At 37.1% G+C, this 15145-nt stretch overlaps 1 protein-coding gene across 1 annotated transcript in view; it reads right to left on the bottom strand.

The window, feature by feature from the left end:
* Positions 1-12265, bottom strand: part of MAGED1 (MAGE family member D1) — a 52891-nt gene extending 40626 nt beyond the window's left edge. The window contains exon 1 of the mRNA XM_006915859.3: positions 12163-12265. The gene's annotated coding sequence lies outside the window, so the exon portion shown is untranslated. The remainder of the gene's footprint in view (positions 1-12162) is intronic.
* Positions 12266-15145: the final 2880 nt, after the last annotated feature.

Consider the following 15145-nt stretch of genomic DNA (forward strand, 5'->3'; position numbering starts at 1 on the left):
GTGAGATCCAAGAAGTACATTAAATACTAATTTTTATTAAAGTTTGGAATTATTATTCCATTAGCTTTAAAAAATCAATAATGCATATGTATAACATTTCACATTTCCATATAGAACATTTTGTCAGTTTTCCGAAAGTTGATGAACTCATAGACAGCTTTTAATCACTACAAATGTACTTCTACAAAATTCATGTTAGTAACAGTGCGCCATAAACAAACAAATATCAGATGAAGCTCTAGGAAGCTAATCCAGACATCTTCACTTCTAGCTGGCCATAGGAATAAACCAACCAAGGTTCTTGGTCTTTGAGACTCTGGGAAAGAAATAAACAAGCCAGGCCCCTTCTTAAGGAAGACTCCCTAAGGGACAGACTCTGGGAAAGAAAAGAACAAGCCAGGTCCCTCCTTGGAGCTGGCTAAAAATGGTTGTTCAAGAACTCGCCAAAGACATAGGGTCATCTAAGCCACCCCCTAGTCTTCATACTCTGCCATCCACAGATGCTGGTTATCTTTGATCACCTCCTGGTTCTGGTTCTTGAGCCTTGAGTCTGAAGAAGAGATAGCTGAGTCAGAGCTCGCCTACAGAACCCCTGGCTAATTGCTAAATTCAATTGTTTGGACCTTCCACGAAAGGGGCATTGTAGGATGCTAACCCAGTCTCCTGAACTCTCAAATGGCCTCAGAGGCTGGGCAGCCACACTCAATTCTGGAGCCCAATTCTTGGGCTTTGAGATTCTGAGAAAGTACCGAACCAAGGTTCTCCTATGGAAGCCCACTGAAGTGGCTAAGGGCAATTGTTCCAGGAGAAATGTGAAATAATAACCAATTCCCCCACAGCCACAGCAAATCACAGGTCCTGGCTAACCTTAATCATCTCCAACCCATAATTTTCTGGCCTCGAGACTGTGGAGAAGAAAGAACCAAGATATGAATCCTCATATGCTTTTAGTGGGAGTTAAAATTGGTGCAATTCTTTAGGAGATCATTTTTTTTCATTTATCGAGTAAAGTTGAAGATATGCATCAACTATTACCAAGTAATCTCGTCCCAGATATACATCTTAGAGAAACTCGTGTACATGTGCAACAGGGGACATGTACAACAATGTTCTGGGCAGCAGTGTTCACAACAGCCAAAAACAGAAAGCAATCCAAATGTCTATGAACAGCAATGTGCATAAATAGGTGTGTATGTGCATGTGTGTCTCTATACTCAGACAAAGAAGTGATTACCATAAAAGTAAAGTCAGGATAAATGGTTACCTCTGGAGTAAGACTGGTTACCTCAGGTGTAAGATTGGAGGCTTCTAGGTAACTTGAAATGTTCTCTTTTTGGTCTTAGAAGGTTCTTTCATGGGGTTTACTTTATAATTATTTATTTTAGTGTACATTTATATTTTATGCAACTTTTGTTATTTTTGTTATGCTACACAATTTAAAAAACATTTTTTTTTAAAAAAGAATGAATCCAAGGCCTTCCTATGGAACTCCCTTAAAGCATTCCCTAGCAGCATATGTTCTCAATCTTTCTGAGAAGAGGAACAATGTAATATAAAAAGCATCCACCCCTTTCTGTAAAAGCTATGGAAACTGGCTATCCACATTTGTTTGCAATAGGATTCTTGGAAAGGGATATCTGGGCAAGCCAGGGTCCTACCAGCAGTAACATTTCTCTTAAAGTTGCTAAGGGCAGTTGTTCAAGTCCCTCCAACTATAGGAAACAATATAGAATGTTATCTTAGCTCCACTTACATTCAAGATTTTAGCACCATTTCAGTCCTTTCCTGGTTACTGGGAAAAAAAATGTGAAGCAGACACAAAGTCGAAACCAATACAGGGCCATCCAAGGGATCTGCTACAAAACTGGTTACGGCAACTACTCATGCTGGCCCTTGCTGCTTCCATTCCCTAAATCTTCCTCCCTGATATGAAAATCTCTTCTCCTTTGATTGTCGTACCATCTGCCTCTCAGCTACATTCACCCATTCTACATAATATAGCATCTTCCTCTCCTTCCTCTCCTCTCTTACACCCTATCTTTTCCACTATATTTGATGATCCCATGGCTAACTTGTCCATCACCCCAGCTTCACAGTTCCTGGACCTCCTCTACTTCAACTTACTCACTCACTGAACCTTGTCATCATCCAGAACTATTTCTCCTCTGAAATCTTAAGCTCTAATATTCTACTCTGACTGCAATTTCTTGTCTGCCATTCACTTTTTTAAACATCCACTCTTTGGGCTTTGAAACCTCTATACAACTTACCCCACACCCACCCACATATTCACACAGCTTGTCTTTCTCTCGATCCCTACAATCCTCCTGAGAATACACTCTTCTATGATGAGATTAGATCCCATGTTCTACAACCTGATCAAATCTCATCAGTAACCTCAACAACCCACTTAGCACCTCAAACCTTCCACCAACCACAATTGCCACCACTGTATTCACAAGTCTAAAATCAAACTCAATGTTTGTCTTCTTTTATCCCACTTCTTGGCAGCTGAGCACACCTGGAAAAGGAAAAAAAAAACTAAAAACATCTTATTTCCAACTCAGACAGATGTCCATTACTGCCCATCAATCTTCTCTCACATTTCCTAAACAAGGTTGCAACCTTCTTCCTTTTTCCTCTGGCTCCTGGCCATCTCCTCTCACACTCCAGAATGTCCTTACTATCTTATTCATGGGCAATTTAAGGGCACCAAGAAAGAAATTCCCTCAATCTCTTGCCTTTCCAAAACCCCAAAAAACATGCCTTTCTGACTCTCCTTAACTCCAACATCAGAAGTGATGCCCTTTCTCTTGTTCATGGTCAATCTTTCCACATCTTTTTCACATCTTGCTTCTCCAATTATCTTCTTTCTCTCCTGTATTGTCAACCTCTCTGTTTTTATCAGCTCCTCCCCTGAAGAACATATAAACATGTTCCAATCTCTCATCCTAAATACACACACACACACACACACACACATATGTGTGTGTGTGTGTGTATACACCACCTGTTATCTAGTCTACTTTTCATAGACAAGACCCTTGACATGATAGTCTACACTCACTTCATCAACACTTTCACCAATTATATTATTGGCCCTCTGCACTTTAGCCTTCACCAACACTGATCCATATATACTCACTATCCAAGTTTCCCCTGAAGCCCTCATCTAACAGAACTCTCTCAGTGCACATCTTATATAACCATATAGAGAAATTTCATATTTTATATTAAAAAGTTCAAGATAATAGTTTTAAAAAATGAATGCGATGCATGTTCATTAGTATACAAGTACCTGGCACAGAGAAACACATAAAAAGAAGTAAGCATCTTCAATCATCATTCCACCCTCCCAGAGACAACTGTTAAAGCTACACTCTAAACTGGAGAAGCCGAGCACTTTCTTTCGTACTCTTTCCTTCATACTCTTAAATCCCAGGAAGAAGAGGAAGTTGAATTCTCAGATTACTCAAAGGTATACAACTGGGCCTCTGTGCCAACTGGTGGAGCTTTGAGGAGGAAGAGCACAATGAGCAAAAGTTTTGATGTGGCCTACTAAAGAAAAAAAGTATTTCAACACTCATTAAAATGGTAGGAAAGACTTTATTAAGGGCTATTGTGATAGGTGTCAAGACTATTGCAAAAGGGGAGAGAGATTAAAATCAAATCTAAATACAGTAAAGACAGCTGAGATTTATAGCCAAGGAGCACATTTTTTTGGTGGGGGAGGAGTCAGTGGATAGAAAATTACTAAAAGGAGAGACATCAAGGATAGGAAGATTCTTGATAAACTGACTTAGGATTCTTGCTGAAGGCAGACCAAGGTGATCAGATATTAAGGGTGGGGGGATTCTCAGTACATTGACTTAACAAGATTCTTTCTAAAACTGGCAGGCCAAAGACAGTGCCCAGGGATAAGGTTTAGCTGAAAAGAGGGCTCAAAGGAGCATGACTAAAGTTTGGTCAAGGAGAGAGTCTTTAACCCTTTCCCATTCTTCTGCTTTCCTTGGAAAATGTTTCTCCACTGAAATATTGTCTATTTTAGACCTGTGGCAATGAAACAACCCCTGAATATACATGCACATACAGAATTATAGTCATACAACAGTTTGTACATGTGTATGCACAGATCTATTTTATATATATTATATATTACATATGTATATAATGTCATGTTACACTGCATCTTATGTGTGTACGTGTGTGCAAGAGTCATGTGGTATATGGAAGAATCGTGTGTGTACAGATATCTATAATTTGCATATATTATAACATTATAATACACACATACATGCACACACACAACTCTCCCACACACCATTCACACACACACATAGTGTAACGTGACAATATCTTTCCTGGACAGCTATACCTCTCTCATCCTTACCAGTCCCTTACTGCCCCACTCCCACCTACCCACCCAGTGTCTCAAAGTACGTCACAGGAGAGAATGCATATCTCATTTGCTTAAGACAATTCCATTACTTCTTCCTCATAGTCTTCAGAGTGAAATCTGTTTTTTGGCCTGGCCTTCGGGGCTCTCAACATCCTGGCCTCTATCCATGCCTCAGTTTTGTCTCTCCTCCCCTATATAAAACTACTGTTCTAGTTATAACCAACTACATAGATGCCTTCCCTTGAATACATCGAGATCCCCCCACCTCTTTCAGTTTTCATAGCTCATCTGCCTTCATATCGCTTCTACTCACTAAATGTGAAGCATTATCTCCTCTTTCTAAAGCAATTTCAGATGCTTTCTCTGTGTTCCCACAGCCTGTCATCCCCCCCGCCCCCGCATTTAGCTATGCTTACCATAGTACTGATCATATTCTTTAGACATTGTCTGTTTATTTACTCATATCTCCACTATAATGGATCTTCGTCGAGGACAGGAAACCAGTCAGGTTTACCTTCATATCCCCTGTACCCAGCATAAGACCAGATACATATTAATAAGTGTTTTAAAAATTTTTGCTAAATGAATGATTACAGAAACAAATGACAGCCATGTTTAGCTAATTTTCAGTGGAATGCTGGTGGAGTCATTCAAATGTATTCAAAATAGTGAGGAAAAGGGCACTAAAGGGCATTAAAAAATAACAATCCCTGAGCACTCACATCTTGCATTCTAAGTACTAATCCCTACTGAAAGAATTTATGATTCCTCACAAAATGGCTGATTCCAGGGTGTGGGCAGGGAGTGTACACGATGAGTATAAATATCTTGTGTCAGAAAGCAAGGAAGCTGGGTGGCTCCATATTATAGTGGTTAGCATGTCTGCTTTACACGCAGAAGGTCCTGGGTTCGCACCCCAGGTAGAGCCATGGACCATACTCTGGTGCGCCAGGCCCCCTGAGTACACTGGGGTGCGGGCTGAGAGCGTGTAGGAGAAGACAACCCGCCTTCAGAGATCCAGTTCTTAAGGGGAGAAGGCAACATCCATAGGTCAGGGGTGGAAGTAGGGCCGGGGGGGGGCGAGGAAATTAAAGAGGGGGGAAAAAAGTAAGGAATCCAAGACCTAATGAGATCATGTAAAGAGGATACAGGAGGCAAATAGAAAGAGGTCCTAATTTCTAAGATGACACAATTTGAGCATTAAAAAAAGATCATTGTCTATAAGCTATGAACAAGCCCGATCCTGTCTGATGTCGGAAGCTAAGCAGGATCAGGCCTGGTTAGTACTTGGATGGGAGACCAGGATGGGAGACCATCTAGGAAGACCAGGTGCTGTAGGTGTAAAAAATTAAAATAAAATAAGGGATTGTAAGCTGACAAGGTCCTTGCAATCTGTGAGGTCAACCAAAGGTTGCCTCACCTTAAAAAAAAAAAAGAGAGAGATCACAATAGACACACATTAAATACATAAAAATCCATGAATTCCTAATGTTATTAAAGAAAACAATGAATGTTTCTAGGAAACCAACTCATTACTCTGAAAATTGGTAAATGAAAGAAAGAAGCATTTATCCTGAATCTCTTCAGGAAATATATTTCAGAATAATAAAAAAGGATCTATCTACAAGGAAAAGTCTTTTTTATAAAGTAATTCCACCTAATAAGTGCAGAAGGATTGACAGAATTAGAATACTGTTTTTCAACTGCTATTGAAATAATGAATTTATACAATTATTTTCAATGGCTGCTAAACCCAACAAGAGAAAGTTTGGTAGGACACGCCACAATGGAGGGATCAGGTTAACAACACCTGAAAACACAAATCAATCCCAGTATCAGTTAAAGAGGTAAAACCAGACATAATGAAATGCAACAGAAAGTGCATATCACTGCCTGAAATGGTCCTTTCCGATAGAAAACATCTGAAACTGAATCCAATCAAGCCTCTAGTTCTAAATGTCAGTGAACAGGAAACATGGGGATAGGAAAACAAATGCCGTCTCAAGGAAGCAATCATCCAAATCCATTTGTCAACAGGACAAATGACTTCGTTTCTCTAATAAATCAATGGTCTTTAAAATAGAAGTTGCTATAGAGGGTTTTATAGGAAAAGAGACTTAAGAGAAAAATATCCAATGGTAATAAACAGCCCTTGCTTAGATACAAATTTAAAGAAGCTACCGTAAAAAGACAAAAATTTGAATATGAACTGAGTATTAGATGATATAAGGAGTTATTGTTAATCTTATTAAGTATAAATGCCTAGTGGTTACTTAATACAATGCATCTATGATCTAAGGATGCATAATCAGTTATTTACCTGTGTAATGATGACATGATATCTGGGATCGTTTTAAAATACAGCAGTGAAAAAAGTGGGTGAGGTGAAAAGATTCAAACAAAATTGGCAAAATGGTATTAATTGTTGAAGCTCAGGAATGGATATGTGCATGTTTATTTTACCAGTTTCTACTTAAAATATGTTTGAAAATTTCACTAATAAAGAAAAAAGACAGAGGCCAATGTGAAGGGGAGCCAACTCGCCCCTTCCAGACTGGACAGTTTGAACAACAGAAGAAATAATTACTGAAATAAATTGAAAAGTACTAAAGATATAAATATCCATAGTTCAATAAAATAGAGAAAACAACAATAAATCTCAAATATAAAATACATTATTCTAGGTTGGATGATGGTTTTAAATACAAGTTATAAAAAGCTTGTTGGGGAAAAAAAAAGAAAATTTAAAGTAGATTAAGTATTACATGATATTAAGGAATTATTATTTTTTGGTGAAATCATGGTAATTAAATTATTTACAAAATGTTTCTAATATTAGGAGTTGAATGCTGAAATATTTAGGGGTGCAGTGCCATCATATGTGCTCCTCCAAATGATCTATTATATGGTATCTCAATTAAAATGCCAAGAAGAATTTTCGTGGAAGTTGACAAGCTGATTCTAAAATGGAAATGGAAATTCAAAAGATCATGAATAATCAAGGCATTATTGAAGAAAAGGAACAAAACTGTAGGACTTAATGACCATACATAAGATTTATTTTAAAGTCATATTAATTATAACAGTGGTACTCGTACAAGGAGAAAAATAAACCAAACTGAACAGAATCCAGAAACAAATCCACATATACAACTTAATCATGATTTATGAAAAAGATGACACTATAGGAAGGAAAGAATAATCTTTTCAATAAGTGGTATGGCATTGACTGGATGTCCATTTTGACAAAAGAAATGGGCCTTGAACCAACATCCATAAGTCATCCTGGCTACATACACAAAAATCAAATTAATTGTAAATATAAATGAAAGATTAAACAATAACACAGCATAGAAAAATATCTTCATGACCTGGAGAAAGATAAAGATTTCTTAACCAGGACAAACAAGTACTAGCCATAAAGGGGAAGATTACGAATCGAACAATATTAAAATTGAGATATTTGGTTCATCGAAAGACACCATTAAGAAAGGGAAAATACAAGCAACTGAGACTTGCAATAAATCTAAAAAAGTATTCACATCCTTAATATGTAGAAAGATCATCTGAAAATGAATTAGATATGCAAATTAAAACACAATGAGAAACCAATTATAATCACCAGAATGGCTGCTTTTTTTCTTAAAAAGAAAAGATAATCACAAGTGCTGACTATATTCTGAACAACTGGAACTCTTAAAATTTTCTCTTCAGAGTTTTTTAGTCCTATCACTTTATCTACTAAAGTTAACTATATAGGTAACCTGTATTCAGCAATTCTACTCTTAGGTATATGCACAACAGAAATATGTGTGCATATCATCAAAAGACATGTACTAAAATGTTTACAGTACTGTCTGTAGGCCAAAAATTGAAACAACCCAAATGTCCATCTATTGTGGTATATTCATATAGTAGATGGGATATATATCAATGAGCAGGAAGGAATTATTACTACACCCAATAACATGGATGAATCTCAAAAACAAAATCTTAAGCCAAAGAAGTCAGACATACAAAAAAAATGCATACTATGCTATTGTATTTTTATAAAATACCCAAACAGGTAAAATTATTATACAGTGATAGAAGCCAGAATTGTGATTAATTTGGAGGTTAGCTGTGACTGGGAGACAATACATTCAAGGTCTTTCAGATACCGATTGTGTCCTATTTTTCAGTCTCTATGGTGGTTATGTAGGTATGTTTATGTTGTAAAAATGCTTTGAGCTGTGCAATTATGATTTGTGCACTATTCTGTGTGTACTTAACATTACTTAAAAATAATGCCTGTAAATCTCAAATGGTTCAGTCAAAATTCATAGATCGAAATATAGATTTAAAAATTATGCCTCAATTAAAAAAGGGATGGATGGATAGATGGTAGAGTGAGCAAGTGAGTGAACAAGTTAGCTAACAGGGCAAAAATTAACAACTGCCGAAGCTAGGTTCATAGTATACAAGTATTCACTTTACTCTTCCTTCAACTTATTGTTTAAATTTTTATTAGAAAATGTTCAAGTAAAAAATGTCGTCATGCCTCTTAACTTTTAATATCTATAACTAGGAAGTGATTCAAGCACTTGATATAGTCTGACTTGTGAAAGCAAACTTTAAAAAGTGAAATTTCTATATCCAGATTATATCCTATAAAATAATAAGACATTCTACATAGTTTCTATTCTCATTAACAGAGAGAGACAGAGAGAAAGAAAGAACCAGGAATGAGTATCTTATAGACCAGTGGTCCCAACTTTTTTGTCACCAGGGACTGACTAGTGCTCCTATGAGAATCTAATGCCTAGTGATCTGAGGGTTGGGGCTGAGGCAGTGATGTTAGCACTGGGGAGCAGCTACAAATACAGATGAAGCTTCACTCACTCCCCCACAGCTCACCTTCTGCTGTGCAGCCCGGTTCCTAACAGGCCACAGACTGATACTGGTCTGCAGTCTGTGGTCCAGCGGCTGGGGACCTCTGTTATAGACCTTAACTCCATGAATTCCACTACCATTTAGCAAATAACTATCCACCTGAGTCTTGCTTTTATCATTAGTAAAATGGCAATGATAACACTGACCTTAGAGGGTGGTTTTTAACATTAGGTGGCCGACTATATTTAAAAGCTTGTCTGTTACAAACAAGCACTGAATTCATTTCCATTTACCATACCAAACATCTATCGGCAACATATTATGAACACACAGTGATAAGAACAATGAGAGAGGTAAGCAAATATGCTATAGGATAGCACACAGTGCTCCATAAAGAAATAAATTGAGGATGGAGATAGAGATATGTCTTCCTAGAGGGGCTGGTAACTGACAATTCACCTAAATGGAAGGAAGAAGCTAGCTAGCCAGAAGGAAGAGACTATAGGGAATTTATGTTGATGGATTAGATTAGCTGAGTATGCAGTGTTGCATTATTGCTATGCAGAAAAGTGACCGCGGATGGGTGGGGAGTGTAAGAACAAAAGTGAACAAATGACACTGACATAGATATATCCTGTTTTCCCATCAATATCTGTATAGTTCATGCCCTCACCTCCTCTAGGTTTCTGCTCAAATGTTATTTTACCAGGAGGCCCTCCTGACCATCCAATCTAAAGTAGTACAGCCCCTCCCCATCACAATCTATTACATATTTATTATATATTCATTTATTGTCTGTCTCTCAGCTATAGTTTAAAAGACTTTGTTTTTGAGGTTCGATTCAAGAAGAGGACATATCGTAAATATCTATGCACCCAACATAGGAGCACCTAAATATATAAAGCTAATATTAATGGACGTAAAAGGAAAAATTCACAGCAATACAATAATATTTTAATACCCCACTCATATCAATGGGTAGATCATCCAGAGAGAAAATTAATGAAGAAATAGTGGCCTTAAATGTCACATTAGCCAAGGTCATCTTAAACATTTACAGAACATTTCATCCAAAAACTGCAGAATACACATTTTTTTCAAGTATACATTTTCCAGCATAAATCATGTATTAGGCCACAAAACAAACCTCAATAAATTCAAGAAGACTGAAATATTTTCTGACAACAGTGGCACGAAACTAGAAATCAATTACAGGAAGAAAACTAGAAAGACAAATACGTAGAGACTAAACAAGCTACTAAATAATCAATGGAGCAAAGAGGGAATCAAACAGGAAATCAAAAACTATCTTGAGACAAATAAAAAGGAAACACGACATTTTCAAATTTATGGGATTTTTTTTTAAAATTTTTATTTTCCACTGTTGTACCCTCAATGCTCAGGACACTGTCTGGCACATAAAGTTATTCAATAAAAAATTATTGAATAAATAGATGGATGGATGCACAATGGGCTGAAGCAAGTGTGATGATATTTAAATCTTGTGTAATTACGATCTGAATAGAGAATAAGAGACATCAGTAATGCCCTTTGAATAAGTTCCTAAGTGTTTTGGTGTCATAATATCTTTGCCTCATTGTTTATTCTAAAAGAACTGAAAATTATACCTGGCCTAGAAAAAAGAATTACCTCTTATTACACTACTTACAAGAGGAGGAAGTAATAAACTGCTTGTTCAAGGAAATACTTGGTTAAATTCCCCTTTAGAGCCTGAAAAACCCGAACTTCATTATTTAATGATCATTTCCCTTCTCTTGGGTAAAGAATTGAAATAGTAAATTGTGATTATTAACTAATATTCTCACAAGATAAATTACACATGATAAATTAAACAGAAAAATACATTTCACATTGCAACAAATGGGAAAAGAAGACCATTCACAATGCATCAAAATAGATACTTGCAAAGCTCCTAGGAAAAATCTTTTAAAAAATCTGCCAGCTTGCTGTTCAATGTTACTGCCAGAGACCAGAAAAGGATTTGCATAATAAACCCAATTCATGAAATAATACATCTGTAATTGGATGTTATATCTGTCAACCATTTCTGCTCTGAGGGGTTCTAAAAGGGATGGAAAAGCTTCCACTTTCTGGAAGTTGACACCAGGTTATAGGCAAAACCTGCTATGCTTGCCACTCTGTTACACAGTGGAGATTCAGTTCTGTGCCACAATTTAAAATTTTTAAAAAATGTCATGAGTAGAGGGCTGAAACCAGTGCACTATCTGATGTGTAATTTTGTTTAGAGTAAAAATATAAATAAAACGACATAATAATTTGAACACATCATTTTGTCTCTTAGAGCTCTAAAATTTCTTTGCTTATTTGTAAAAAGAAAATCACCTTGACCTTGAAACTGAATTCACATCTGATTTTGTAAAGTATATAATTCACTGGCCTCTGAAGGATGGGGACAGGAGAGATAAGCCTTCCGGGGATGTAAAATATTGGGGTCGGGAGGGAGTAAAAAGGAAAGAATATAGGTGCAGAGTGGGGAAAGGGGGTTACAAAAAGTTCTGAGGCTTAAAGGGGGTGGAGCGAAAGGTAGGAGTAAGTGACAGGAAATAAATCTGTGGTAGAGGGAGTGACTCAGGCTCAGAAAGCTCAGGAAGAGGATGCGAGATAAAGAGAAGAGGTGAAGAATAACGATGGCTAAAAGGACCACAAGAGTCGAAGGGGGCGTGGATAACTGCCTGCCATCTCCAGAGGATTAGGAGATAGTGAGGCGATTATAACTACGAGCGTCAGAAACATCCTTCATACTCTAGGGATGAATTTTTCTTTCCACCCAATGCTGAAGCAAGGAAGAAAGCTTCTCTGGCAACGTTTGGGGATTCATTTGAATTACCACTCCCTTCCTTTGCACTCACCTTGACGAAGAAAGCCGTGGCGCGACGACGGTGTGACCGGAAGTGCTATTTTCTTTTGTTTGGCGGAAGCTTTAGTTTCTGCCACCACCCACGTCCCCCCCTACTTTCACTCCAGGCAACTTCCTGTGCCTCTCTGGCATGCTCTTGCAATGCTTTATCTCATTGGTTCTTTCACCAGATCAGCATCTAGATAGAAATGTAAACCGGCTGGAAATCAGTAAACGTTTTTTTTTTCCGAATCCTAGCTCTCGTCCTCCCAGGAACTGCAGTATTCCGTCAAACCCCGCGTATCCAATTTGTCACCTAGCCTTGTTGATCCAGCTTTTAAAATACCTCCTTTATCCTTAGTCCCTTAACTCTTAGATGTCTACAGTCACATATTTACTATACCAGTTTACTGGCATACCATTTTGCAGAGAGTAAGTTCATTTTTATTAGTGGCATACTTCGATTTCAAGATTTTTTTCTTAAATCTGAATCATTTTTGTCTTGGAATGTTTTCCAAAGAGTTACATACCATACTCAAATTTCCAAATAAATAAAAGTGAACTAGTTTAGAAAGCATTCTTGTATACTTACATACTCCTCCTTCCTTCTCAAAAAAAAAAAAAAAATGAAGAAAACGATAACTTACAAAAAGTTTCAGTACAGTAATAAGAATAATCTTTACTATGATTAAAAGTTTGATATTGAATTACCTATTGCCACTTCCTACAGAATGCAATCCTGGTGCCAAAACCTGGACCCCAATTCTTCTTTTTTTGTGGTTATTTTCAGTCAGTCCAGAAGTACATACTGAGCACCTACCATATCTCAAACACTATGCTATACCCAGAGGCACTGCACTAGGAACTCTCACTGTAGGGGCTAAAGGTGACATTTAAACAGATAAGAGCCTAGCATGAAATAGGTGATTATTGATGTTTTTTGAATAAATAAATGACCAAAATGTGTTCAGGGCAATGACAGGGGCCAGCACAAGTTCCTTCCTTTTGCTAATATTTTTATAATTCATTTCAAAATTTGACATACCTTTTCATTTAACCAATAGATTTGAACAACCACTAGGTAGGTGTAAGGTTCTGTTCCTAATATTGCTCATATAAAGAAGAATAAGACACAGTCCTGCATTTCAACATCCTCCAACCAGTGGGGGAAACAAACACATAAACAGCCAGCATCACTATAACATGACAATAATAATCAGTAAAGAGGAGAGGAGACAATGTAGGAATTCTGGCTATACCATTGACTGGTGAACACCAAAATCCTAAAATAAACCTATCTCTAGAGGGTGGTCAATAAAGACTTGTTCAAGGTTGAATAAATGATTAATGGATGAATGGAAGGGAAGAATGTCAGTGGAATCGAAGTATAGTGTGGAAGGAGCCGTGATGAGAGGCGAGGCTGGATATAAGAAAAGGCCTGAGAAGGAAGGACCTTGCATTCCAGGTTATGGAGTTTGAGTTTAATTATGAGGAAAACAGAAAACCAAAGAATTTTAAGCAAGAAAGTATATAGTAATATTTTAAACCAGAATATAGAAAATGGATTATACTGGTATAATCTAGAGGCAGAGAGGATGGTTTAGAGGATATTGTGGTAATCATTGAATAGACACAGAAAATTAGGAGCTTATGCTATTAAGAATTAATTGCATTTGGGAAATGAACTGGAAAAAATAGCCAGTGGATTACCAGAAATCCAGAGGCATTGAAACATGGACGTTTTTTACTCCCTCCATGCCATACAAATTATTTATTGAGCAATTAATATGCACCAGGCCCTGAGGGTGGACTCATGACTAAATTGGACAAAAACTTCTGCCCTCACAGGATATACATTTTTGTGTTAAATAATACAATATTTAAGAAAATACATGCTAAAAGGTGACAAGTGCTATGACGAAACAAAGCAGGTAAGTACGATATCAATGTACATGGGGAGGGGGATGTTGCCATTACAGAAGGGCTCACTGAAAGGGTGATGTATGAATAACATTTATAGACTTCAACCACTTCTCTCAGTCACCAGGATCACTATCTTATTTCAGACCCTCCATATTTCTCCCTAAATCCCAACTTCTTACCGTGGTATACAAAAGCCTTGATAGTCTAACTCTCTCTAGCCTCATGGCTCATTACTCGGCCTCTCCCACCCTAAGTCCAAGTTTCACATAACTGCTTATAATTTGGAAAGTACACCAAGATCTCAAATCTCTATGCTTTCACACTCTGCTAACTCATATTCACCTTTCAAAAGTCAGCTTACATTTTATCTCTTTCATGAAACCTGGCTGACTTTTCCTTCCAGTCTTTAACCAGAACCAGACAACTGCTCCTCTTCTCTGCTTCTGTCATGTATCCTATTCTTATCACTTTCTTTCATTCACTCAACAAACATTTGTTGTTCAACTACTGCGTGGTTGTCGCTGTTCAAGGCAGTATAGATACATACATAAAGAAAGGAGTGAAAAAAGTCCTTGCACTCTTGGAACTTACATTTTAGTGAAGAAGACAAGCAATAAACAAAATAACATAATAAATATGGTACTTATAAAACAGTAGTTCTCAACTCTGGGTCCCCATTAAAATCACTAGGAGAGCCTTTGTCTTCTTCTTTTTTTTTTTTTTTAACACCAATACCTGGGCCCTATCCCAGCCAAAATTAATCTAAAGCTCTAGGGGTGAGGTCAGGAATATATATATTTAAATCTCCCTAAAGTGTTTCTGATACCCAGAGGAGATTGAAAACTACTGCCCTGCAGGCTACACCTCAGAATAAAAGGAAATCATCCCAGAAGGATGGTCTGAAAAGCTAGAAGGAATGGAGAACAAATAAAATGATAAAAATATATGTCAATCTAAAAAACATTTTATATATGAAAACATAATAATCAGGACTGAGTTGTGGGGTTGAAAAAAATGGTGATTCAAAGATTCTGAACAAAAATATATAATTCAGAAAGAGATGGATACCAGAA

Source organism: Pteropus alecto, unplaced genomic scaffold (assembly GCF_000325575.1).
Source record: "Pteropus alecto unplaced genomic scaffold, ASM32557v1 scaffold36, whole genome shotgun sequence".
NCBI lineage: Eukaryota > Metazoa > Chordata > Mammalia > Chiroptera > Pteropodidae > Pteropus > Pteropus alecto.